The sequence below is a fragment of the Lampetra planeri genome, chromosome 37 (genome assembly GCF_965212315.1).
Source record: "Lampetra planeri chromosome 37, kcLamPlan1.2.h2, whole genome shotgun sequence".
Lineage (NCBI taxonomy): Eukaryota > Metazoa > Chordata > Hyperoartia > Petromyzontiformes > Petromyzontidae > Lampetra > Lampetra planeri.
Genome location: NC_136143.1, coordinates 5,457,569 through 5,483,628, shown reverse-complemented (window position 1 = coordinate 5,483,628; position 26,060 = coordinate 5,457,569). Strand labels below are relative to the sequence as shown.

General features: G+C 47.2%; 1 protein-coding gene across 1 annotated transcript in view; it reads right to left on the bottom strand.

Moving 5' to 3' along the window:
- LOC144730968 (breakpoint cluster region protein-like) overlaps positions 1-26,060 on the bottom strand; it is a 126,689-nt gene that overhangs the window by 98,073 nt on the left and 2,556 nt on the right. The window lies entirely within an intron of this gene.

Here is a 26,060-nt window from a genome sequence, read left to right as displayed (position 1 = left end):
TTATTACGTTTTATTTTTATTATTTTATCATTTCCCTTCTACGTGACTTTACCGAAAGAACCAAGAATATGAATCCCTGCAGTCACGAAAGCTTTAAATCGAAAAATAAGAAATACCTTTAAGAAATGTGTGTGCTGCTGGCTGCACGTTGCCGAAGCTACACCAGTGTAAACCTCAAAGGCTCTAACAGCCAACCTAAATCACTCACCAAGATACCAGAAGTGGGAGAAACGTCCCAAGCCATCCTACCCAGCTGCCTTGTTCCCCCCTCACTGCGGTGCATTACCGCGTTGGCAGAGTGCCCACAACAGGAGCATTCGCACCTGCGCTCGCCGTTTTTGTACGAAATACCCAGGTGGTAGGACAGGTATGCTTTTATGGGGGTTGCCGCTCGATCGTGATGGGAGGGTTGCCGTGGAAACGGAGCAATTCGAGTCGTGTAATCGGGGCGGCCGGAACCAATCGCGTTTCATAACGGCGCCGTCGTGAATTCTCGTTGCCATCCTTCGAAAAGTCGAGGGCTCTCTTAACCCGGTTAAAGGGAGCATTAGCCAGTCAATAAGACTGCCACAACGCGAGGCTTCAAATGTTCCAGCGAGAAAATACGGCGATGCAACATGCTAATTTAAAGCCATTTGTCAATTCATGGGGGTTTATTTGACCATCTATACTTCACCACGCTGGGCAGTCTGGCCATGGTGAAGACGGGGAGCTCTGGGCATGCACCGACGCACGAGGCTTTTTGTTCAATCCTTGTGCTTACGAAGCACGCATCTAAATGGCGCGTGTTATACTGTACCGCGATTGATTATTTTCAATTCATGCATGTTGTATGTTACTGTTTCACGTCATCCTTGCGACCAGTGCAGATTCCACATTGCAACCCACAGAGACGCGCAAAATTAAAACAAATGGAATCAACATCTTAGTTTAAGTCGCGAGCGCAAAATCGTGATATTTCAACTAAATCATTGCGGGGCTGCTGGGGGGCGAACCACATTAACGAGCCATTTCGAAAACACAAACCCTCGACGCAAAAACAACCGTAACGTTATCTGGCCAATAAAACCGCGTGCCTTGCGGCCAAAAATCTGCTTAAAAAACAAAACATGTAACCAAATCCAATCTAGATGGAATAAACCCATCAGATCTGATGACCTAAAGCACGTTAATCATAATAAACCGTTCCGCGCGGTCCCATAATCTGAGCGGCCCCCCTTTCTCTTGCCGCCGGCGAAGCCGCTCTCTCCATCGTGTCCGCGGGGGGCGCGAGCGTCGTCTCTCGCCCCTTTTATTGCGCCCATACGTCGCCACGACTCGCAGAGGGCCTCGTCGTCATGCCACGTAAATCTTTTGTCTCCCCGCTGTCCCCACCGCCCCCACCCACGACCCCCAACCGCCTCTGAACCCCCCCCCCCGCCCCCCCCCCCCCAAACTTCAGGACAATTGTGCGATCGACGTCACGCCACGAGACAAAGTATCGTTTCGGATCTTTCGCAGAACTATGGCGACCTTAAATTTCGATTTAAAGCTTTCGTGACTGCAGGGATTCATCTTCTTGGTTCTTCCGGTAAAGTCATCACGTAGAAGGGAAATAATAAAATAATAAAAATTACACGTAATAAAATAATACAAATAAAACATAATTAAATTTCGATTTTAAGCTTTCGTGACTGCAGGGATTCATCTTCTTGGTTTTTTCGTTAAAGTCATCACGTAGAAGGGAAATAATAAAATAATAAAAATAAAACATAATAAAAGAATACAAATAAAACAATTGAATTTCGATTTAAAGCTTTCGTGACTGCAGGGATTCATCTTCTTGGTTCTTCCGGTAAAGTCACGTAGAAGGGAAGTAATAAAATATTCAGACGCTGTCGCCTCGACAGACCTGGTTTTCACCTGAGGACGGCTACTTGCGTTGTGACCGAAACGTCGTGAGAATAATTTTATTATAGCAACCTTCCTTGTGGCCAAAAAAACGACCAGTGGAACGATATCGCAGAGCAAACCTCTGAGATCCGTTCAATTGACCTCCGGTCAACGCACAGCAGAGGGGGCAGCAGTTTCCACTCGCTCTGTGTGTGAGAGTGAAGTTCTTCGCCAAGCCGATCATTTAATTCTCTGCGAGGTGTAACTTAGCCAAATTCAGCGCAGAAACTAAATTCACGCTTTGGTTTTTTGTTCTACGATTTTTTTTGTTTTTGCAAAGATGACCGAACTCCTGATACTTAAGGACCTGGCTTAATCACAGGCCGTTGCCTGGATTCGAAACCAGGGACTCAGCAGTGCCAGGTCAGTGCTTTGACTGCTGACTGGGGGACTGCCATGAAAATAGAGAACAACCACCCTTGATGTTCAAGGGTGGATATATTTTCTTGCATCAGGTCTAGCCAAGGTTCAAGCGTGGGGGCATCTCATTGGTGTTCCATCGTTTATCGAACAAAGACAGGTCACCGCATCGCAGAGGTCGCAAACGGGTTTTGATTCCTTACCCGTACCCGTACCCGGCCGCACCAGGGTCGCAAACGGGTACCCGGCTACCCGTACCCGGCCGGGTACGGGTAGCCGGGTATCGGGTAGGGTACGGGTATCGGGTACCCGGTTGCGACCTCTGCCGCATCGCACACTTTCAGATGCGCTTCTGTGGCCGGCTAGAACGTTCTTCTTTCCGATATTAAGAAGCCAATGGAGCGATCCACTTTGAAATCATCTCTATTGAAAACTCATTTCTTTAGAATTGCGTTTAGTTTGCTGTCCTCCGATTGGCACGGTTGGCTACGTACGGTGCACAAGAAGTTCAACATGCATACGTACATACGTCTAAACAGACACCCAAAAAAAGCCATGGAAGGGGGGACATGGGCATGCCTCGATGACCAGAAATACATTTCAGGTGATGCCCTGCCACGAAGTTTGAACCTTTGAACGCGACCAACGGCTGCGTGCACACGTCCTTGTTTTCGCCGGGGGGGGGAGGGGGGCCTCACCACCGCCCCCCCCCCCCGACGCGTGAATCCATTTCCGTCTTAATGCAGCACACGCGCCTGCCGCCGCGGTACAGTGCCTCTCCACGGTTCTCTCGCAGCGATTCAGGGCACGTCCCAGAGCTGCTGCTGCTGCCGCCGCCGCCGTCGCGCGAGAAAGCCGGCTCATTTTCACGGATGATACCACACGCCATCTGCTCCCCGAGCGCAGTGTTTGCCCACGGAATTATTGCCAGGCAGCAATGGCTAACTACGCACCGTTGGGCGATACCCGGGAAGAAAAAAAAAACGTGTTCAATTAAATTCTGTTCTGTCATTTACCCGGTTTGGGTTTTCGCGATGTCGAGAGACGGAGAAGTGCGCATTTGGAAGCATCGCAGTTAGCGGAGTTTCGCGGAGTTAGAGAAGGCCCCCCGCGGAAGGTGATAACACAAAACTACTTCTGAGAGCCCCTCGAGTGACCAATTATCCACACTTGGAAGGAGCTGCAATTTCCCGTACCCCCTTCTACGGAGATATTCGTCACATGGCCTGAAGTGTTTAATGCTGTAATTTAGCTAAATTGAAAAAAACGATCTAAACAAGATTACTTTTTTAGCGGAGTCATTGGCATGACCATCAGCTCACTAAGCAAGAACTCAGTTTAATCAAAGGTGGCTGACACAGGGGCTTCACCGCCAGGATTTTAGTGGTGCCGGCTAAGATTACAAAACACATTCTGGTGACTGGCATCCACTTACTGCGATCGTGTAGACCTTAAATGTATTCCCGCTGCAAAGGTGAAGGCGTTGCGGTCTCGGTAATGAACTGCAGCAATAATGCATGATCGGACACCCCGATTCAGTTTCATTATCCTGCAACCTTAAACCCGTTCACTGCCGCAACGCAGCTCACAGGAGGGCATCGCGAGACGGGACAATGCAATTCCAGGCCGAGGCCCGAGGATTTTAATTAAAGGAAGAAGGATTTGGGATGCGAGTTCCAGGCGAAACAAATCAACGACATCGGTTGGCCGACATCTGACACGAGCAGCAGGGCAGCCCAGAGGGACCCACAACAAGAGGGCCAATGAATAAAGGGGGGGAGGGGGGGTGCACGTAGCGTTCTATGAACTGTGTTTTATTTTACCGTGCAAGGCCCACAGAGCCATGAAGCTCTTTTTCAGAAGCGAACTGGCTATCACAAATGATAGCTGAACAAAGTGGCCGATTACGTGTACATTTCTAGCAGGCAAATATTCTAAATGTGGAGGGAGAAACCGGAGGACCCGGAGAAAAATCCCCGCGACCACGGGGAGAGAGAGACACGCATACTCCAAATATACAGCAGGCATCAGGACCGGGATCAAACCCACGACCTCCTGTGTACCAGGTGAGGGAGTTAACATCTCGCCACCGTGGCAGCCTCGGACTCCAACCCCGGGCCTTCAGACACTTCAGGGTGGCTTTGTTGAGCAGCGGCCGGCAACGCCATATAGGTCGAGGGATGATGCGAGCTGCTCCATTTAGTTTGTGAAGAAGCACCCAAGTGTGTGGAGAGAAACATCGGACCCAATGCCGAACAACGCGCGGTATGGCTCGAAGCCGCATCGGTGAGCCATGAGCGGAGGATTTCATTTTGCAGCAACAACAAACAAAAAAAGAAAAGGACCCCCACCGACTCGCGTGAATGCTCGAGAGAAAAGAGCGGCGAGCGTTTTGAGTGGCGGAGCGTGCGTGCGTGCGTGCGCGCGTGCGCACGTGCGCACGTGCGCAGTCTGAGTGGATCTATCAGACAGGCGGGGCACTGTTAGAGTCTGGACTGAGTCTCTCCACGCCTGTGCGTTAAATCGCACACGCAGCTGCTCCTGGGAGCCGCTAAACATTCATCTTACAGGCGGCAGCGACTCAACAGACGCGCATTCTGGAAGGTGCTAAATTTCACACACACACACAAAGACAAATAGCCCTATGTAGCCTACACAGACTGTTGGGGCAAGTGCTGTTAGATGAAGGCTGGCACGGCACACGAGGGTGAATACCCGGCCACCTTCGTCTCCCCGGTGCTGATGTTTGCAGATTACACCAGGTACTCATTTATGGCCGAGTTGACCGAGAGGAGGCCCAGAACCAGTTCAGATAGTCTCCACTGATGTTGGCCATGGCTGCAAATCGGACGAGGGCAGCCGCTAACGAGCTACTCCCTGCTGCATTTTACGTACACACACACTCTTACAGTGTTAATTTTAGAACTTTCGTGACTGCAGGAATTATTATTTGTTTCTTTCGGTTAAGTCACGTCTAAAGATAAAATAATAAATTAAATTAAATAATAGAATACGACGTTTCGATTGCAACACAAGCAATCATCATCAGGTATAATGAAATAGCGACATAAAATATAACCAGAAAACTATAGACAGACATATTAGCAGACAGATATCACCAAGATACATAGCGAGAGCAACACAGGTAACAGAGAGGGGTGATCGTCTCTGTGTGGTGGCCTTAAATAGACAGAGGGGGGGGGGCGGAGGCAGAGAGAGGGAGGAGGGTTAGAGAAAAAATTAGCATATCAATGAGTGGTCAACAGACGTGGTGCTGCGAATGCGATGGCACGGCAAGCAAGCCTGAAAATCAGGAGAAGGACACACTAAAATTAAATAACCTAGTGCTGAATCCCCTAGATATTGTCACTGACCCCTACCATAGGAATCTGGAATTTTATAGGACGCGAACTGTGAAGGAAGGGCTGTAAATCGGGGATAAGTGCCACACCATGCTCATTTGAACGTAAAACCACTTTGACCTTTGGCTCTGTTTTTTTGACTGCCTGGAAATGCCAGGAGATGGTAGGATGGCGATGAATCCTTGTATATATCTGTGCAAAGTTATCGGCATTTAGTGCACTGCGCTATGAACCAAGTGGACTGGAGTTTGATTCCCGGCCATAGCTAAGGAGTGGTTCAGTGGTGACCTGAGTCATGGCTCACGCAAAGCCAGCCCTCCTCCCTCATCACTGTGGCAATAGTTTGGCACTGCCGAAGGGTGACAATACACCAATTCTCAAGCACTTTTTTTGTGAACGAGCGATTAAATCGGACAGAACAAACAAGAGTAACATTATTACGGAGATGTTATTATTACGGAGATGTTACTGCAAAGGATGGTGATGGAGGGAGCACCGGAGAAGACGCTGGGGGAAGAGGGGGACCACGATCTGAGTGGGCGTCAAACATCAAACGCCGGACGTGGTGGAGGCCGTGTCAGTTGGGAGACGCAGCGACGGCCAGTGGAGAGACCACTGCAAGGGGATGTCGGCGAAGGGAACGGTCCGACGGCTCAACAGACCGCACCTCCGATTAGCACGGATGGCTACGTACGGTGCGAAAGACGTTCAACACACATACGTACATCAGAATCTGAAGATGTATTTATACCGGAGGAATCAGATGAGCTATAAAGCTCTTTTTCACAAATATCCAGTCGGGGCGGGTAAGAACGTTTCAACAACAAACACAATACAAAAAACACGATAGGATTGCAAAGTACAAGAAAGGTAAACAAATCCCCCAAACACGTACAAATACAACACTAAACCATCCTACCAAAGCCCACTGAGGTATTAACTTATTTTTTTTAAAGCAACCTGGCCACAAATGATAGCTCAACAAAGTGCCTTGTCATTTGGACATTTATAGCACCCAAATAATAGAAATATTCTAAACGCATGTTTTTAAATGTGGCGGGAAGAATTGGACACCCAGAGAAAAAATCCACGCGACCACAGGGAGAACACGAAAAACTCCAAACACACAGGCGTCAGGGTCAGGATCAAACCCCTGACTTCCTGCATACCAGGTGAGGAAGATCACATCTAACCACTGCCACGGTGGAGAGATGGTGATGGCGATGAGAAGATTACAAACAAGGTGATTTGCAGACAGCATCAAAGTATAGCAGCACGCCACACAAACACATGACCACACACCAGCCCCCACCCCCATCCCCTCGCCACCCTGACCTCTTTCGCCTGCCAATCCGACAACGTCTCTACTCGACATTCTAAACAACGATCGCTGGGTCAGCCGACCAGCGAGCCGTTAAATCCATGGCGCGAGTGCCAGAACACCGCCCCACGCACGCCGGGTTTACCAATGAACGATTGAGGAGAAACAGCTGGGGGTCATTTGAATCGAAGCGCGCTTCGGAGAAAGCGGTTGAGCGAGCGGTTGACTGAGAGCTTCGACAAAAAAGAATTCCTCGGCTTGACGGGAGGGCAGTGGACGCGAGGCACAAGAGAGCGAGATCAGAGGGGAGCGGTTGGAGCGGCGAGCCCGTGGAGGACGACCTCGAAACTGATCCGGTGGTTAGAGTGGGAGCGAGTGGAAGTGGGCGGAGTACTGTGGCGACGTGATGCTACTATTATGGGTACACGGACGAGGAGTCCAGTCGCAGAGTGCTCCCACTCCTTTTTCGCGGACGTCTTGCCAGCGTGGAACAGAACGCCAAAAACCCTTTAGAGAAGCTCCCACTTCGTGGAGGCCCCTCTCTCAGCAATGCCACGACCAAGCAATTGCAGGGGCTGCACCTTTACATAACATAACTTAAATTAGATTAAGTTCTGGTTATTTAAATCGGTTTGCTTTTGGTCAAAACCTGCAAATACACCGGGAGAATAAATCGTTCGGCATTTTCAGTGCAACAGGTTTTTTTTTAGTTTTGCTATTCGGGAACGACAGAAAGGAAGGATGTTCCTGAAACCGGCCACACCGCCCGAGCATCAGATGTCCAGAATGCCCAACGGCCGCCCTCCTCCCCCTCACTGTTCCCCACACTCAGTCGAGTGTTGATATCGGTCACGTGGCCCTTGCCGTATTACATAACCCTGTTACCGCTTTGACGTACAAAACGAACAAGAGCCCTTTATGTACGTATGTATCCACGTTAAATTTTCGCACCGCACGTAGCCCAGCCGTGCTAATCGAGCCATATCACTCGTCCGCTTACACTGGCACGTAAACCGCTGTTCATTTTTTGATGCGTATTTGGATGATTATTTATTAGTAATATTGTTATTATTTGGGTGGGTGGGGGGGGGCCGTGGCACACCGGTTATTCCACTGCGCTCCGAACCTGGGTTCGATTCCCAGCCAGGGCTAACGTCAGCGGCGGGTGATATCCAACTTGTCCTGGGCAGTCCTCATGGACCAACCCGTGCTAACCAACGTGGTGACGCATATAGCCAAACAACCCCCACGACCAATACGGCACCAGGAGCCCTTCATCCAGCAGTTGATTAACAAGGGCCTGTAACTTATCATTCTTAGCAATAATTTTACTCAGTATTTGCTTGAAAAAGGGTGCGAAATGTCCGCCCGTTGCTTCACATATACTACCACATCCATCAATCTGCAAAGCATCCTTAAAATGCCGATTTCTTTTCAATCGTCGCTGAACCTACAGGACGAGATATCATTTTATATTTTTAATCAATTAAATGTTACACCTTAAAAGCGTTACAAATCACCGCATACATATGCCGAGGCTTGCTAATACTGTGTAGAATCTCCCTGCCGAGTGGTGGCAACCCCACCTTGTGTTGATGAACAGAACACAATGCCGTACATGTGGAGCTTCATTTCAGCCAGATCTGTGCCTTGGCCGGCAACTGATAAAAAAAAAAAAAAATTCTGCACCCCGGCACACCACATCCCATGTACGTGCCACCTATTCACGTCTCTACCGGCGACCCGGAAATTATTCGGTGAGAAATTAAGCATTACGGGAGACGTGAAAAGCGTGCGACAGCCCTCCGAGATTCGACAGGAGCACTTGATTTAGAGAGCATACCCAGGTAACTGTCACCAAACGGCGAAAAAAAGTGATTGGGCTCGAGCAAAACACGCCGCCAGTCAAGCATGATACTGGAGTGGCAGCCAAGGAATAAAACTGCGTGCAAGAGGTCGTCCGCTGAGGTGATAGAGAAATGGGATCAGCTCGTGCGTGGGCACTAGGTACATTATTTCATCGTAGCCTCACGAGAGGTGGCTTGGGGAGGCCTTTATCCAGCGGCGGATTGACCGCAGCTGCCGCTGCTAATGACGACGATGACAATGCACACGGAGAGAGAGAAAGAGAGAGCAAGCGAGAGAAGAACACCGTTCTTGCCGGCGGTGGCGAGCGTACGTACTGAGAAAGAGCGTATCAATCCAGGAGAGACGTGCGGGATGTCCGCTGGTCAGCTGCTCCATTTCCCCAGCTGATCACGGCTCCCTCCGTTGCATGGACCCGGTTCACACCTCGCTCTCTGCCGTCACCGCCGTCACCGCCAACGCCGCCACCGCAGCAGCAGGAGCAGCCGGCTCTCCTCGCTCACAGAGCACCCCCGCCGGGCACCGCGGGGTGCAGAACGAAAAACCTTCGGATGAAACCTCCGAGCATCTGAGAGCACGACCTTTGATTGCGCCCTTCCCTGGCTCGGGTTCCGGCGTTGGGTCCACTGTCACAGCTGTCCAGCGCCAGCCCCGGTTTGCCCAGTCCGATATTTTTGGAACGAAACGTAATTGACAGCAAAAGAGGGAGATTGCAGAATATATATGATGAGAGCGAGAGAGAGTGAGGCGAGAGAGAGAGAGAGCGAGAGCTCAATTCCCAGGGGGACCACCGATCTCGGCAAATGCAGTGCCGGTCGCCGTAGTAACAACAGTCCGAGCTACGATGATGCAGAGCCACGGCAGCTGTGAGGCATGAGCGAGATGGGCAGAAGCGGTATTTGTAAACGAGCGGCGTTTGCGCACCGCACGCGTGACCGCACGACGAGCGGAGGGCAGCGGTGATTCGAGGCCGGTCTCACAGCGGCGTGCCGACGGGGCATAAGTATGCGCCACCGCCACGCTCGTGGATATCCACCGCCGCCGCCGCCACCAACAACAACAACCACGAGCAGTAGCAAGAAATTGGCAGTAGCAGACGTTGCTAATACAATGGCTGTCTCGCTTGGATGCCGTTGCCTTGTGTGGCTGATGCTGCTGCTGCTGCTACACCACCCCCTAAAGCCCCCCCCCTCTCCCCACAACCCCATGTGCCCCCATCCCACCCCTCCTGCCTCTCCACCACCCACCGCCGCCACCCCCTCCATCATCATATTCCCACCACCACCTCCATCCCCCCTCCACCCCTTTGCTCCCGTGTGTGTACGTGTGTGTGCGGGGAGCAGTGGTGCAGCGGTTAGCTCCACTGCGCGACGAAGCTGGATTCCCGATTATCGCCAGCATCCGTGATGAATAACTCCGGACCGGTTCTGGGCATCATTTAAGTCAACTGGGGCGTTAAATGAGTACCCTAGTACATTGTGAAAACGTTTACAATGGGGAGACAAAGACGGCCGGACGTGGTGATGACCACTCACCATCTGCCCTTTGTTGTGACGTGTCGACCTTCATAGGTGCTTTCTAACAGCACTTGCCCCAACAGCCTGTACAGCTATCGGGGGGGAGAGGAGAGTGGGGGGGTGGGTCTTTAATAGGTGCTCACTAACAACACTTACCCCAATAGCCTCTACGGCGATGGGGGTCTTTGTCCTTGTGCGTGTCTGTGTGCGTATCAGTGGGGGGGGGGAGCGGTAATGTAGCGGTTAGCGCGCTCCGTACTATGCACCCGCCGGCCTGAGTTCGATTCCCACTCACGGACTCGAACACCGGTGACGATTATCTGAACCGGCGGTGCTGGGCCTCACCTAGGTTGACTCGGCCTCAAATGAGTACCTGGTGTACTGTGTCAACATCTCCACGAGAGAGATACAAAGGCGGCCAGGAGTGGTGCTTGCCAAACACCGCCTGGTGTGTCGCGCTGGCCTTCATAGCAGAGGTCGCAACCGGGTACCCGATACCCGTACCCTACCCGATACCCGGCTACCCGTACCCAGCCGGGTACGGGTAGCCGTTTGCGACCCTGGTGCGGCCGGGTACGGGTACGGGTAGGCCGTGAGTCACTGGTGAGTCACCGTTTGTCACTCATTTCGGGTAGGGTACGGGTAGGGAACGGTTACCCGTACCCGACCGGGTACGGGTACGGGTACCCATTTGCGACCCTGGTGCAGCCGGGTACGGGTACGGGTAAGGAATCAAAACCCGTTTGCGACCTCTGCTTCATAGGTGCTCGCTAACAGTACTTACCCCAACAGTCTGCGAAGGCTACACGGGGGGGATCCTTTGTCTTTGTGTGTCTGCTCACAACTCCTCTGTGCACCATACGCTGCGTCCCAAGCACGTGCGGCGCGGCACCCCGGCTGCAATCAATTCACTGGGACGGATTCTCATGCAAATTCAGTCGGCGATTTGCAGGCAACTGCCGCAGCTGTGAGGCTGGAGCCCTGAATCGACACGCTCAAGAGTTCCGCTTTTGTGCCAGGCCTTGCGGAGAAAGTGTGAGATAGAGTGGCGAGGCAGAGCGCGTAAAGTGGCGCCGGCAAGAAAAAAACGACTAAAACTTAGAACGTCTCGATGTCTGACGATCATAAATCGTATTCTTAGTTCTTTCGGTAAAGTCACGTAGGTAAAAAATGAAATTAAAATTTATAAAAATAATGACTTTACCGAAAGAACTAAGAATATGGATCCTTGCAGTCACGAAAGCTTCAAATCTAGGATCATAAATCGTCATCGGTTGAGATCAAAACGCCGCCAGATGAAGGCCTCCTCAAGCCCTTGCCATCTCTCACAATCCCGTGATGCAAATAACCATCATCTAGGACTCTAGGTCATGGGCACGAATTTATATCGTCGCTACACCTCCACGTTGGACGTCTTCTAAGACGGGTTCTCTCCTTTGGCTGCCCACTCAGAAGCCGTTCTCGCCGAGGCCCACTAACTTCCCTTGACAATCACACCGATAAATCTAATTATAATCTTTGATTTTGGCCGATGAATAATTACGTTCAAATCACCAGCAGTGTTCTCTGCACGCCATTTACAACCTTCAACAGTTGAACAAGTCGGCTTTTGCTACCAATGTTATCCATGATAGAAAATATAAAGGAAAAAAAAAACCGTCACTGTTTTCACGAGGGCTGCTGCTACATCGGAACGTTTGGCCAATTCCGTTCGTGAAAGTTTGGCGGAAAGAAAGCAGAGAACCCGCAGTAAAATCCACCGAGGGGGTGACATTCATTACGGCCCATCTCCTGTCCCATCCCCACAGCCCCTCACTCCTACACCTCCTGGCAAGCCCTATTGGTCACCCATACAAATAGTAACCAGGCTCAAACCCTGGTTAACTTGCAAAATCCAATGAGATCGGGGGGAGGCATGGGGGCGTTCATGGTAATTTGGTTGAGGGCAAATGAAATGTGAAATGGGAAAAGCGTGGATTGTAAACGCTATTTTTAATGGACACACGTTCACCGTTGACTTCAGCCGTGTCACCCTTACTAACGTGATTATGCATCTTAATGGGTTTTTTACATAGCATTAAATAAAGGGATTGACTTGCGGATGGATTTAAAGCCCCGTCAGCTGAACTGGTGTCTGCATCTCTCTCTGTCAGCAGCCACCTTAAATCCATCCTTGAGTTTCTAAAAACATACAGACATGCGTTCGTACAGACAGTATATGGTATTCTTTCACCAAATTACCCTGAATGTTCGCCAAATCTTGTCAGATTTTGTATGCTTTCCATGGGTTGAGCCCGGTTAGTATTCAGGTAAGAGACCATCAGTTGTTGTAGGCTGGGACTGCAAGTTGATCACAAGAGGACAATACAACAGACTGTTAACGCTGTCTGTGCGGACATGTGAGTGTTAGTACCCTCTACTATGAGTGCATTTTCTGCGGCTACTCCGGTTTGGTCCCAAATGCTGATAACTCAATCGTATAAATGGCCAAACATCTCGTACTTTTCATTCACCCAGACCTTCCGATTGGCACAGTTGACTACGTACGGTGCGAAAGACGTTCAAAACACAGCACATACATTGTAGCAGGACCCTCACGAACGAGTCTTGAGACTCAAATGTCCCGGATAAATAATTAACATTGCTCTTATATTTTTCATCGTGGCTTTGATTTTCATGTACTGTCCCGTATTCATTCGGCTTTTTAAAAAATAACAAATACTGCATACGCTGTGAGAATAAACACATACCTGTCAACCCATACGGTTTACCAATATTTTTAAACAGGGAAATTTAGTTCAGGTCCATACGGCGTTTCAATACGGGGGGAAAAACATCATTTTCGTCAATTTGTGTTGTGTTTCTCTCTTGTGATGGGACTTTGTAGGATGAACATTAAGATTTACAAGGGGTGACCAATAAGGTCTGAATTGGTCTGTAACAAGGTAGGGCTCTGATAATAAGTGGTTGACAGGTATGTAAACAACGCTGCGGTATTGTTAAAAATATCAAATAAAGCACGTAAATACCAAATACCAAATGCTATCGGAACATCTACCACGTCACTTACATCGTCACCACTTTGCGCCACAAGAGGGCGTGCAGAGCGAAGGGATTTCTAAAATTATCCACGGCGCCCTGGCAGTTTTACCACAAAATTGTCAACAAAATGGGACCTTTTTGCCAGTATCAATGTGTGGAAAAAAATCTAAGAGTAGGTTTTTACCCTTTCTGGCAATAAAACAAGTCTTAAGATGTTCAAACACCAAATAGAAACCTTTTGCAAGGAATCAAACATGCTTGTTTGTATGTTCACCACAAGTACGTGCGCTTAATGCAAACACGATTCCTCATAAAAGGTTTCTACTTTGTGTTTGAACATCTTAACACCTAGATTTGAAGCTTTCGTGACTGCAAGGATTCATTAAAATTAATTTTAATTTTAATAAATTTTAATTTAAAATTAATTTTAATTTTTTACCTACGTTACTTTACCCCCTCAACCAACCCGACCAGATGGCCACTTGTCCAAACGTCTTATTTATTAAACACGCCGACGTAGTGATGAAACTCCGACCAACAAAGCTGCTCCTTCGCACCACCAATGGCTTTAGACCAGGGGCGGTTTCTTCATTAGGGCGATTGGGCGACACACCACCAATGTCATTCAACCACAGAGTCACGCTAGCCGTCACTGTGCCTCTGGATATAGTCCAATCAGCGTCATGTCACGTTCTGTGGAGTACCGCCTCTTTTTGGGCGATTTCACTACGGCTGAGAATCGCCCCGAGTGGTCCCATAGACTTACATTCAAAGATGTTTTTTTTCGAACGGGGGGCGCTGCAATGCATTCTCTATTGCTTCCGGGAGGGCTCGCACTAACGTGCTTACGTCATCATACGTAAGCACGTTGCATCCAACAATAATATTTGTCGCCACCTAGTGGAATCTTTAATAAAAGAAACTTGAGTGGATTGTATATTAATAGTGAGTATAGAAACAAACAAGATGTATTGTAAGAGTCACTTTATTTTTCATTAATATTAAAGAAGTGAAGTTGCCTTTACATGCTTAAGCTGTTAATTTATCCTTTGCATGGGTGGACCTTATCCTTATAAATCATCCAGACATTTGCCCCCCCTGAGAGATTTTGCAGGAGCCGCCACTGCTTTAGACGCCTCGCGACTGAATTTAACATCGATGCTCAAAATGCTTTGAGCTTCATCTGGTCGTAAACTCAGAGAAGATCCACACTGGGGCGTATAAATAATAACAATGTTTATATATTTGTAAACGTGGCGATCTTGTCGGGTGGTGGAAGGGTTAATGAGAACAACTTTGGCCTAAAACTGCGACACTGCGCAAGCCTCAAGAATCAGAATCAGTATTTATACTGGAGGAATCCGATGAGCTATAAAGCTCTTTTTCACAGCTGTCCACTGGGGGCAGGTAAGAACGTTACAACAACAAACACAACACAAAAACAAGATAGTAGTGCAAAGTACAATAAAGCTAAACAAATCACCCAAACGCATACTAATAAAACAAAACCATTCCCATCCTACCAGACAAAGCCCACTGAGATATTAACTTATATTTCAGAAATGACCTGACCACAAAATGATAGGTCAACAAAGTGGCTTATCATTTGGACAATCATAGCAGCGAATGAATCCACATAATCTCAATGCATGTTCATGAATATGGAGGGGGGAAAAACGGAGGACCCGGAGAAAAAAATCCATGCAAACTCCAAATATACAAGCCCCAACATCCTGCATCCCAAGCAAAGAAGATATCATCACACCACCGTGGCGCCCATTAAATAAATTCAATATTCGATTAACCGACGCATTATTACACAACTACTTGGCACTCGGCAAAAGTTCCTCCAAGGTCTTTGGTTTTTAATGTTTGGTTACCGCAAGGAATTTTTTTTCTCGTAAAATGTGTGTGTTTTTTTTAAGTGCGGCCAAAGTTCTATGGCTTAAATCCAGCCACACATTAAACAAAAAAAACTTCGCAAAAATGGTACACCGTACTGTATGCGTGTAACCACAGTCACCTGTGAAAATTCGCATTTCTAACAGCAAATTAAAAAGTCAAAACGTATTCCCATCATCTAATTTATATTTATAGAGCACCTTCACTCAAGGCGCTTGGCCAAAGCTTACAAAAACGATGACAGTGGAATGATGTAGCTGACAACGGCATACAAGGATTGAAGAATGAGTAACGACATCGACAGAGGGGCACTTCGGAATTACGGGGAGGGACATGAAGGAGCGGTGGGGCAAGGGGAGGGAAGAGAATGGGCAATGGAGAAGAGGTGAGGCTTTGAAAGAGGAACGGAATGAGGTGAAGGAAGGGGGCTGCTTAGTGACCTGGACTAGTGATAGCGTGAGAGAATGTCAAGCATTCAGGAAGGAGGCAATCGTTCTTCGGAACGATGTCCAACGTTTGCACTTCAGTTCCAGAACAAGCTCCCAGCGAGGTGGGGCGAAACATGAGACGTCATGGCAAACAATAACACGGTACAATTCGAAAACACAACCATGCCAACCTAAGCAAATGTATTATAGATGTTTTTTTTTCTAGATTAAGGGTTTCTCAAAATACAGTACTGTACTTGTGACACCTGTCGTTCTGATGATACCCATCTTGACTTAAAGCTTTCGTGACAGCAGGAATTCATACTCTTTGGCTCTTTCAGTAAAGTCACGGAGGTAGAAAAATAATACGTGACTTTACCGAAAGACCCAAAGAGTATGGATCAGAGGTGGGACAAAGTCATTGTTATGCAAGTCACAAGTAAGTCTCAAGTCTTTGCTCTCGAGTCCCGAGTCAAGTCGAGTCAAAAATGAGGCAAGTCCAAGTCGAGTCTGAAGTCATCAAAATCATGACTCGAGTCTGACTCGAGTCCAAGTCGCATGACTCGAGTCCACACCTCTGGTATGGATACCCGTCTTCTTGTATGTAACTTTGCGTCGAACTGGGACTCCATCGGGTAAATATCTGCAATTCACCAGCATTGATTCAAGCAAGCCTTGGCAGCTGATGAGACAGCGCTTGTCGAAACCGGTCTAGCATTTGCTTGTCTTGAAACGATGCTGCTGAATGATAATTAGTTTTTTACCCTTTTATCTGGCAACAAAACTGACGCCTTTTTTACAAGGAGTCATGTTTGCATAGACCACAATACCTGGAGTCGTAATGCAAACAAAAAACATAACTCTGATAATGTATGCACTGTCCTTGAAGTTGATTGGTCCACACCCGGAACAGCTTTCCTACCAACTTCAAGGACAGTGCATACATTATCAGAGTTATGTTTTTTGTTTGCATTAGGACTGCAGGTATTGTGGTCTATGCAAACATGACTCCTTGTAAAAAAAAGATGTCAGTTTTGTTGCCAGATAAAAGGGTAAAAAACCAATAATCATATTTTTCTACTGCCAAATGAGGTTCCAATAATGCTGCTGAAGTTATCCACACTGCCAGAAGGCCGTGTGCCGACTGACGGTTTGTGTAAAAAATACTTTTTCTTTTTTACATGGAGAGTTGGATATGTGAAGGAGACGTATTGTCTGCTTATTTATCCTGCAGAGTTAGGCAAACTTTAAACAAACGTCAAATGCTGAACAGAATGAATAACGACACGATTCGAATTGCTTTTGCCGATTGTGCACTATGCTCTAGCGTCCCCCCCCCATCCATCCTGTCCCATGTTTGACGAAAGGCTCTTGATGCACATCACTTTAACCCTTTCCCCGGTCCTGAGACGACTGCAAGCGGTTCAAAGCGTTCGTTTCATTTGTAGGAACGTAGCGCCGTTGTTTTTAAAAGACATTTCCCTCACCGCAGAGAACTGTAGTGACACGACCGCACTCTCCTATAGCTGGCACCAAACTGGTGCCACACGTCCTCCTGCATGGGCTTGTGGGAGCCTCAGTCTCGATACGAACGGGAAAACGAACACATTCCTACAGAGGGAGCTGGTAGGAACGTTGGGTTGCTCGGTCAATGGCCAGGGTCAACGGCGGCGTGGTGTATTCCGCAAATATGCCCGACTGTGAGGGCGGGCACAAGCCGGCGTGAGTAGGTTAAACGTTGAGTTTTATAAGGGCACCACGGGGTGACCAGCCCCTCCCAACCCAGCCCCACCCTCCCCACCCAACCCCTCCCCACCCAGCCCCTCCCCATCCTCCCCTCCCCACCCAGCCCCACCATCCCCACCTAGCCCCTCCCCACCCTCTCCTCCCCACCCAGCCCCTCCCCACTCTCCCCACCCAGCCCCTCCCCACCCAGCCCCACCCTTCCCACCCCCCACCCAGCCCCACCCTCCCCACCCAGCCCCTCCCCACCCTCCCCTCCCCACCCAGCCCTCCCCACCCAGCCCCTCCCTCCCCGCCCAGCCCCTCCCTGCACGACGGACACAATAATCCCCTGTGGGCTGTTGTAACCAGGAGGTTCCTACCAGTATTAATCACGCTCATGTCTCTGCATTTTGTCCAGCCCCCTCCAAACACCGCAGTTTGTACGATGACCACACGCAGCTTGACAATCACAAGAGGGACACTGCTGCAGCAGGGCAGTCAGCGTGTGAGCAGGCATTTACAAACACGTGGGACACAATAATTTCCACGGCCGGTGTGAACTTTGAAGAAAACAGCCACTGGCGAAAAAATATTGCACCAACATTTTGGTTGGCCTTGGCTAGGAAGTGGCAGCAGCTTGGGGAGGCATTCATCCAACAGTGGAAATACCGTGATGGTAAGAAGGTAAGCCGCTATCATTGCGTCTTTCTATCGCGTTTGCGATGCAAGGCACTATAACAATAATAACTAAGAGACGAGTAACACCCAACAAGGACCTCAAGTGCCTAAAATCTGTGAAATCGTAAAGCAAAGGTGATTTTTTAAAAATGTAACTCCACTTTTCCAGAGCCTTTGCTTTCTCCCCGCACAACACTGGCCGTTGCGTCACGTGAAACTCTGCCAAAGCGATAAACAAAGAAACTAGAAGTTCGAGTTTTTACATGTACAAGTTCAAACACAAACATTGTTGGCTACAGACCAAGAATTAAGAACACAGGGGCAGTAAGAGTCAACTTCGCATTTGTAAGGCATGCGAGTTGCGATTGTCAACCGATTGACTTCCCTCGAACAAAGACACTATCTGCGTCAGTATACAGCACAGCCACATACACATACAGCCTCTTTGCCAATCCACTGCTGGATGAGGGCCACCATGCAGGTCACGGGGGGTCATTTGACCATTCTTCACCCGCAGAGAGTACAGACGCGGAGAGCGCAGAAGTGCAGTACAACAATGGATAGTTTCCAACTCCCCGCTGCTGCCTATAACAACCTGTGTCTGCATGGTGGTCTCCTATCCAAGCAGTAACCAGGTTCAGCCTTGCTTAGCTGCTGAGACGTCACGAGATGGGGGCGCATTGCAGTTGATATGGCCTGTAAATGAGACTCATTCAACCTTTTCAGCACAATCATTGAAAAGTATAGATTTTTTTACGGGTTATTTTTTGTCATGGGAGTTTGTTTGACCATACTTCACCACGCTGGTCATTACAGGTTCGCGACGGAGGGCTGGGGGTAAAGGGCTGGTTTAGATACCAATGGATTCTGATGTTAACACAGTGGGCGGATTGCCGGGTTCATGAGTACAGTGCGCTAAACGTTGTGCCACCACACCCCCCACGCATTATTACGTACACCGAATTTTATTATTAAGAACCTTCACCTGTATCGTGTCAACAGCTCGGTAGACGCATATATATATTGGGGTGGAGCGGTGGTATCGTGGTGAGCGCACTACGCTATGGATTTGACAGCCTGAGATCGAATTCCAGCCATGGCTCACACCCATTGGGGTGAGTTATGTCTGAACTAAGGCTGAACGATTTGGGGGAAATATCTAATTGCGATTCTCTGACAGATATTGCGATTACATTTTTTAAAGTCAAGCTTCAGTTCAATATTCACTGTGTTAATAGATTTAAAACATGCGATGGAGCATTACCACATGATTCCATCAAAATATGAACTGCTCTATATATTCTAATGCAAGGATGAGAACTTAAAATATATTAATTGCTTGCTACATGTATTTATAAAAATGTTTTCATTGAAATAGAACAATCAAACATAGAGCAATTGTTAAGTTAAATAAACAAAGTTATAATAATAATAATAAATGAAACAATTCCAATAAGAAACATATAGGACTTTTAAAATCGCTAAAAATCGCAGCCTTTGTGATTTGCTAATTGCATTGTTCCAAATTGCGATTTCGATTTGAAATCGATTAATCGTTCAGCCCTAACCTGAACCTATCCTGGGTCCCCCACAACTCCCCCACCTCCCCCCGCTGACCAGCGTGGTGAAGTATGTTCAGAAAACCCCCAAGACCGGCAACAGCATCAGGAGGCTTTCGCACAACAGTACATTAACAAACGGATGTAGATTACTGTTATGACCACCTTTAAGTAATTACATATTTGGTGTCAAAGTACGCTTAATATTAAACTGGTGTAAAAAAAAAAAATTCCGAGCATGTTTGGTATGCAATTTTTTGTAGGCCGAACAATTGTTTGTGCATATTCCGCATGCGGAAAATTTCATGACACATTTCCTCATTTCTCGCGGTTCGGTAGTGTTATCTGTGCACCAAGGGGGGTCATAAGTCCCTGGGCAAGTGTTTAGCCTACACAGATAAAGCACTCCAAACAGGCAAGGGCTGACGCTTCGTTCAGATTGTTCTCGAGCACTGCAGTACGAGCCCTGTGACCTGAGTTTGATTCACACCCATGGCTAATATCATTGACGGATATTATTTGAACAGATTCCTGGGCGCACCCCTCTACCAGAGGTCGCAAACGGGTTTTGATTCCTTACCCGTACCCGTACCCGGCCGCACCAGGGTCGCAAATGGGTACCCGTACCCGGCCGGGTACCCGTTCCCTACCCGTACCCTACCCGAAATGAGTGACAAACGGTTACTCACCAGTGACTCACGGCCTACCCGTACCCGTACCCGGCCGGGTACGGGTAGCCGGGTATCGGGTAGGGTACGGGTATCGGGTACCCGGTTGCGACCTTTGCCCTCTACTTGCACCAATACGCACTGGTGAGCATGGTGAAGAAAGGTCAAACAAGCCCCTTCATCCAGCAGTGGATTGACAAAGGGGCTGTAAGTTTACACAATTGGAACCTCCTTTGCCAGTAGCAAAATATGATAATTGTTTTTTTTTACCCTTTTATCTGGCAACAAAACTGACACCTTTTTTTGCTTACCCCGAGCTCTCATACTCTGGTGGTGCATTGTCTTTGAGTTGTGCGCCTTTTGGCGTCATATGGTCCAACAGAGCCCAGCGAGACTGGGCTCTAAGAAAAGATGTCTCGGGTGTGGACCAATCAATTTCAAGGACAGTGCATACATTATCAGTGTTGTGTTTTTTGTTGCATTTTGACTGCAGGTATTGTGGTCAATGCAAACATGACTCCTTGTAAAAAAAAAGGTGTCAGTTTTGTTGCCAGATAAACGGGTAAAAAACAATTATCTGGCTGTAAGTTGTGCAGGTGATTTAAGATAGCTATGATGTCACGGCATTAATAACGAGCCCTAATAACCATAAAGGTGCCCCAGTCTAGCTCTAGGAGCATCGGCAAATAACAATGAACACTGAGACTCTAAACTCTCCCTTTGTCCAGCTCTGCAACCCTTGAATATTCACTCTGAACCATTAAATTTGTGAAGGTGCCTTAGTTGGCCTGAGTTGCAGGTATTAACACGAACCCTTAACAATCCTAAAAGGTACCATTGTCTGACTAAGTCTGGCCAAACATCTCAAGTGCAGGATCCTTCTGAGAAAATATTGAGCCTCAGTGATGCTCTCCTGGGAAAAGGAAACGATTATTATTACGTCTGGGTGTGCATGCAAAAGTGTCACTTGGCATACACAGCTGCAATGCATGGTCTTTTATCATTTATATACATATAACGTAAATGCAAGTTATGAAATGTATATTTGGTCAGAATAGGTCTAATGAAGGAACAGAAAGGGCATCTGTGGGGTTGGTGGTGGTGGTGGGTAACACATTTAAAGAAAATGATGAAATTCGATACCAGTGTTGTTACATCGCCTGGATACTCAACAGCTTTGCTGTTGATAATTGCTTTTTTACCCTTCTATCTGGCAACAAAACTGACACCTTTTTTACAAGGAGTCATGTTTGCATAGACCACAATACCTGCAGTCATAATGCAAACAAAAAACATAACTCTGATAATGTATGCACTGTCCTTGAAGTTGAGTGGTCCACACCCGAGACAGCTTTCCTTAGAGCCTAGTCTCACATGGGTTGGACCAGATGACGCCAGATGACGCACAACTCAAAGACAATGCACCATCAGAGTATGAGAGCGCGGGGATAAGCATTTACACCATTGGAACCTCATTTGCCAGTAAAAAATATGATAATTGGTTTTTTACCCTTCTATCTGGCAACAAAACTGACACCTTTTTTACAAGGAGTCATGTTTGCATAGACCACAATACAGCTTTGCTGTTGGCCAAACGATAAACAGCAGCTGTAACAGTGACTGGCTGACCGGCTCCAACCCACACAATGCTGAACGGCATTTCATGCAACATAATCAGCATACTCGGAGTGAATCCGTGTTGGGTGGGTGCTGAACTTGGCCGAGCAAGATGTTCAGGATGGCCCTTCCGTGAATATTTTCACGCAAAGTCAAGTCAAGGTGTCTTCCTGCTCCTTCTTGCATTCTTACGCCTCATGCCTAAGGCCCACAGAAACTTTTTCGGAGCATTACAGCCGTAGAAATTTAACCTACAAATGTTACCGTCCATTAGCCAATCCACTGCTGTATCAGCTGGTGGTGGAAAGCCACATCCTTTTGGCAGGGACCACTCACGAAGCCGGCTCTGCATTTATTTTGTGCTGCACAGGGAGAGGTGCAACGGTGGGGGGGGTCCCCTTGGCTAGACTACAGTAAAGCATTGGAATCGTTGGGATGAGGTGTGATGTACGTACGTTGAACTTATTTCACTCCATACGTAGCCAACCGTGCTAATCTGAAGTGCACGGGAAGGACAACAAACTAAACACAAAAAGCGGTTCTAAATAAATGAGTTGACATTCTATATTTCAAAGTGCATAGCTTCCAGTGGCTTGCTAATATCGGATGGAAGAGCATTCCAGACGGCCGCAGAAGCGCATCTGAAAGCGCGCGATGCAGTGACCGTCTTTGTGCAATGCTGTGAGGATGACCGGAGTTCACGTGAAGGTTTATGTTCCTTGACGAGATCAGCAAGGTATTGTGGTTCATTTGTGGAAAGCACTTTGTGTGTAACGAGTCTGACCTTATAATGTGTGCATTGAGTTGCCGGGACATTGAAGCGCCCCATAAAAGCAGATCCTTAAATCCTTATCGCTTATCCTTGGGACAAGTGTAGAGGAACTTCTTGGGTGTCTGAAAATATGGCTAACAACCCAGACCATACAGTGCCTACTTTGGTACAGTACATCAGTGGTTCCTAACCTTTATTCAGTAAGGCCGCGTGGGAAGTGGTTTGCCAAACTACTGCAGATAATACTACAGCACGATTTATTTATTTTGAAGTCACGAAAAACACCAAATGCATTTTTACTGCAGAACTAGAAGCATCAGCCATCTGATTAATGAAGAGAGTAAGCGAAATCGTTCCGCTGGTTTCTTAGTTAAACTTTTATGGCGCTTTTAGAGTAAGTTTAATTCAGAACAATCGTATTGGTGGTACGGTGGTCCACACATATCCGTATATCTATTCTTTTTAAGGTTCAGTCACCCCCAAGTTTAGAATAGTTTTGAAGCACTGCAGTGGAGTGCTGTACAGTATTACACGATTTCGAAATAAAAATGTATTTTATTAATATAAAGACGGCAACAACAAAAAACCCGCTGACAAATCTACACTGGAAAACAATGATTAACGGCACGTTAACCACAGAAAGGGATGCGTACACACAATTAGAAATTCATATCCTCACTTGTTTTGAGCGTTGTACAATATTCATTTGGATTAAACTTATCACAGTTCCAACTCTAAGGAGGTACGTGGTCATATTACCCACAAGCAGTGGCGTTACTAGAGTTGGTGTCACCCCGTGCGTAACTCATGGTGTCACCCCCATGAACCTCCGCCCGTTCCAGACCGTACAAAGTCCTTAGTAATGTTTTTTGTACGTATATCACTGAATGTAATGGCAATAGTAGTGACATAAACAACTCGCAAAATTAAAATAGCACCTTTAAATTACAATATTTCCTTTAATTACTACTTCATTCTCAAAAAAGCTATTGATATAGGTTCACAAATACTAATTACCAAAATATTATAGCTAAAACACCAGAAAATTTCACAAAATCGGCGACTATAAAAACACGAACAGCAACGAACACAGCAGCGCATGCAGACGAGACCACGTGGCTGGAAGCGTCACTGCAGTTGGGTAACAATGATAGCTCTGACCGGGAGCGCATTAGAAGGTTCAAAAAGTAAATTAGCATCGAGTTTTAGCCTTGTAGGTATATTGATACAGTACATGTAAGCTGGGCTTACGAATGTTTTTAGTTATAACTAACTACAGGAATATATTTTTTGTTATAAAAAAAAATCTGCGGAAACACAAAAATTGTAAAGACAGTAATTTTGGTGTCTTTTTTAAAATTTTGGTGTCAACCCCTCTGATGGTGTCACCCGGTGCAGTCCGCACCCCACCGCAACCCCCCAGAGACACCACTGCCCACAAGCCCTATTATCGGAGGGAGCTGTTGGGTCCGCAAAATTTCCTGTTATCCGCGGACCGATTCTTCGAATTATCCATTTTTTTTTGTTTCTCCGGGATAAACGCGGAGTAAATTATGGGATGATAGTAATCGGTTTTTACCCTTTCAACTGGTACAAAAACTGACACCTTTATACAAGGCATTATGTTTGCAATAACCACAACACAAGCAGTCAAAGTGCAAACAAAAAGAAACAACTCTGATAATGATAATGATATGCACTGTCCTTGAAGTTGATTGGTCCACACCCGAGACAGCTTTTCTTAGAGCCTAGTCTCCATTGGTGTTGGACCAGATGACGCCAAAAGGCGTACTATATTTTGCCACTGGTAAAGGAGGTCTCAGAGTGTTATGGGATGATGTCGCGGTGAATAATTAGGATCCGCGATATTCATCCAACAACATCACCGTGAATCCAAATAAAAATCCTGACATCGTCTCGGGTGCGATTCATGTGCAAAGACTAAAGTATAAAACGTGTCCGTCAATGCGAAATATGCTGGAAGGCGCTCAGGAAAGTGTGAGTGCACTACACATGACCACAATACACCTACACAATTTAACCGTGTCACCCCCGCAATCCCGCCCTACCCATACTTATTTAACCTGAGTATTCACCTGAAGTGACACGGGGCAGCAATTTGGTGGCGGTCTTTCCATCTCAAACCATTAACAATCACCGCTGTTTAGAGGTCTCCTGACGTCAAAGACTGTTGGAACTGCCAACGCCCTCGATTCACCTAATTCTACTTTGCGACGGCCTCGTATGTCACTCTCCCAGAAGGGCAAAAGATACCCACAGCATGTTTGCACGCAAGCCACTTGCTGCCGTTTCTTGTAGATTTTAGTGGTAAGGCGAAGACGTAGAGCGTCATGACAATTTCCACGCCCTGGAAATGTTTTTGTTTATTTAAATCATCAATGGATTTCCGCACTTTTATCACGCGGTTATTTGAAAAACATGGCAAGCGCTAACAGAAAAATATAAACACGCTGTTTTAGTTTCGGTAAAACATACAAGGAATTACCGCAACAGCACGGTAACCGTGCGTACAGTCCTGTAGTTACATTTGTTAATAATTTAGTGATGCGTAACAATGCCCAATCCTTTGTCAGTCCACTGCTGGATGAAGGGCTACCCGTGCCTGTTGGTCGAGGGAGTTGTTTGACCACACTTCACCATGCTAGTTAGTGCAAGTATGTAAAGCACTGGTACACAGATATGACTAGACATTTTAAGTTAGGCATCGTTAGGAGTCGAACTCAGGTCTCCGGGTTTCTAGCGCAGTGCACTTACCACGTAGCCACCGATCCACCCCATTACTGTATACTATCCTATTTAAAACAAGAATGGTGTAACATTCATAATGCACATGGAATGGCATGGGCATCTGTGAAAAATAGCTTCATAACGCATCGGATTTCTCCAATGTAAATATTCTGATTTAGTGGTCAGTTACACTGAATTGAAAATATCACTGTCCTTCCTGTATACTGTCATACAATATCGTTACAACACAATTTAGGTGTATTTAAAGAAATAATAACGTATATACTGGACATAGTTTGTTTATAAGATGATGCAACCATGAACAGAAGAGGAAGCTGCGCATGAACATGGGGACATATCCACTGCTGGATGAAGGCCTCCCCATGTTATTCTCGGTACCATAGTTGTTTAACCATACCGGGTGAATAAAATGTGAAGGTCAGGACCGGTTCAGATATCACTTGCTATTGATGGTTAACGTCATTGTCTAACGAAATATAACTATTCTAATTTGAAAGCGACCTGGCCACAAATGATAGCTCAAAGAAATAGCTTAGCATATG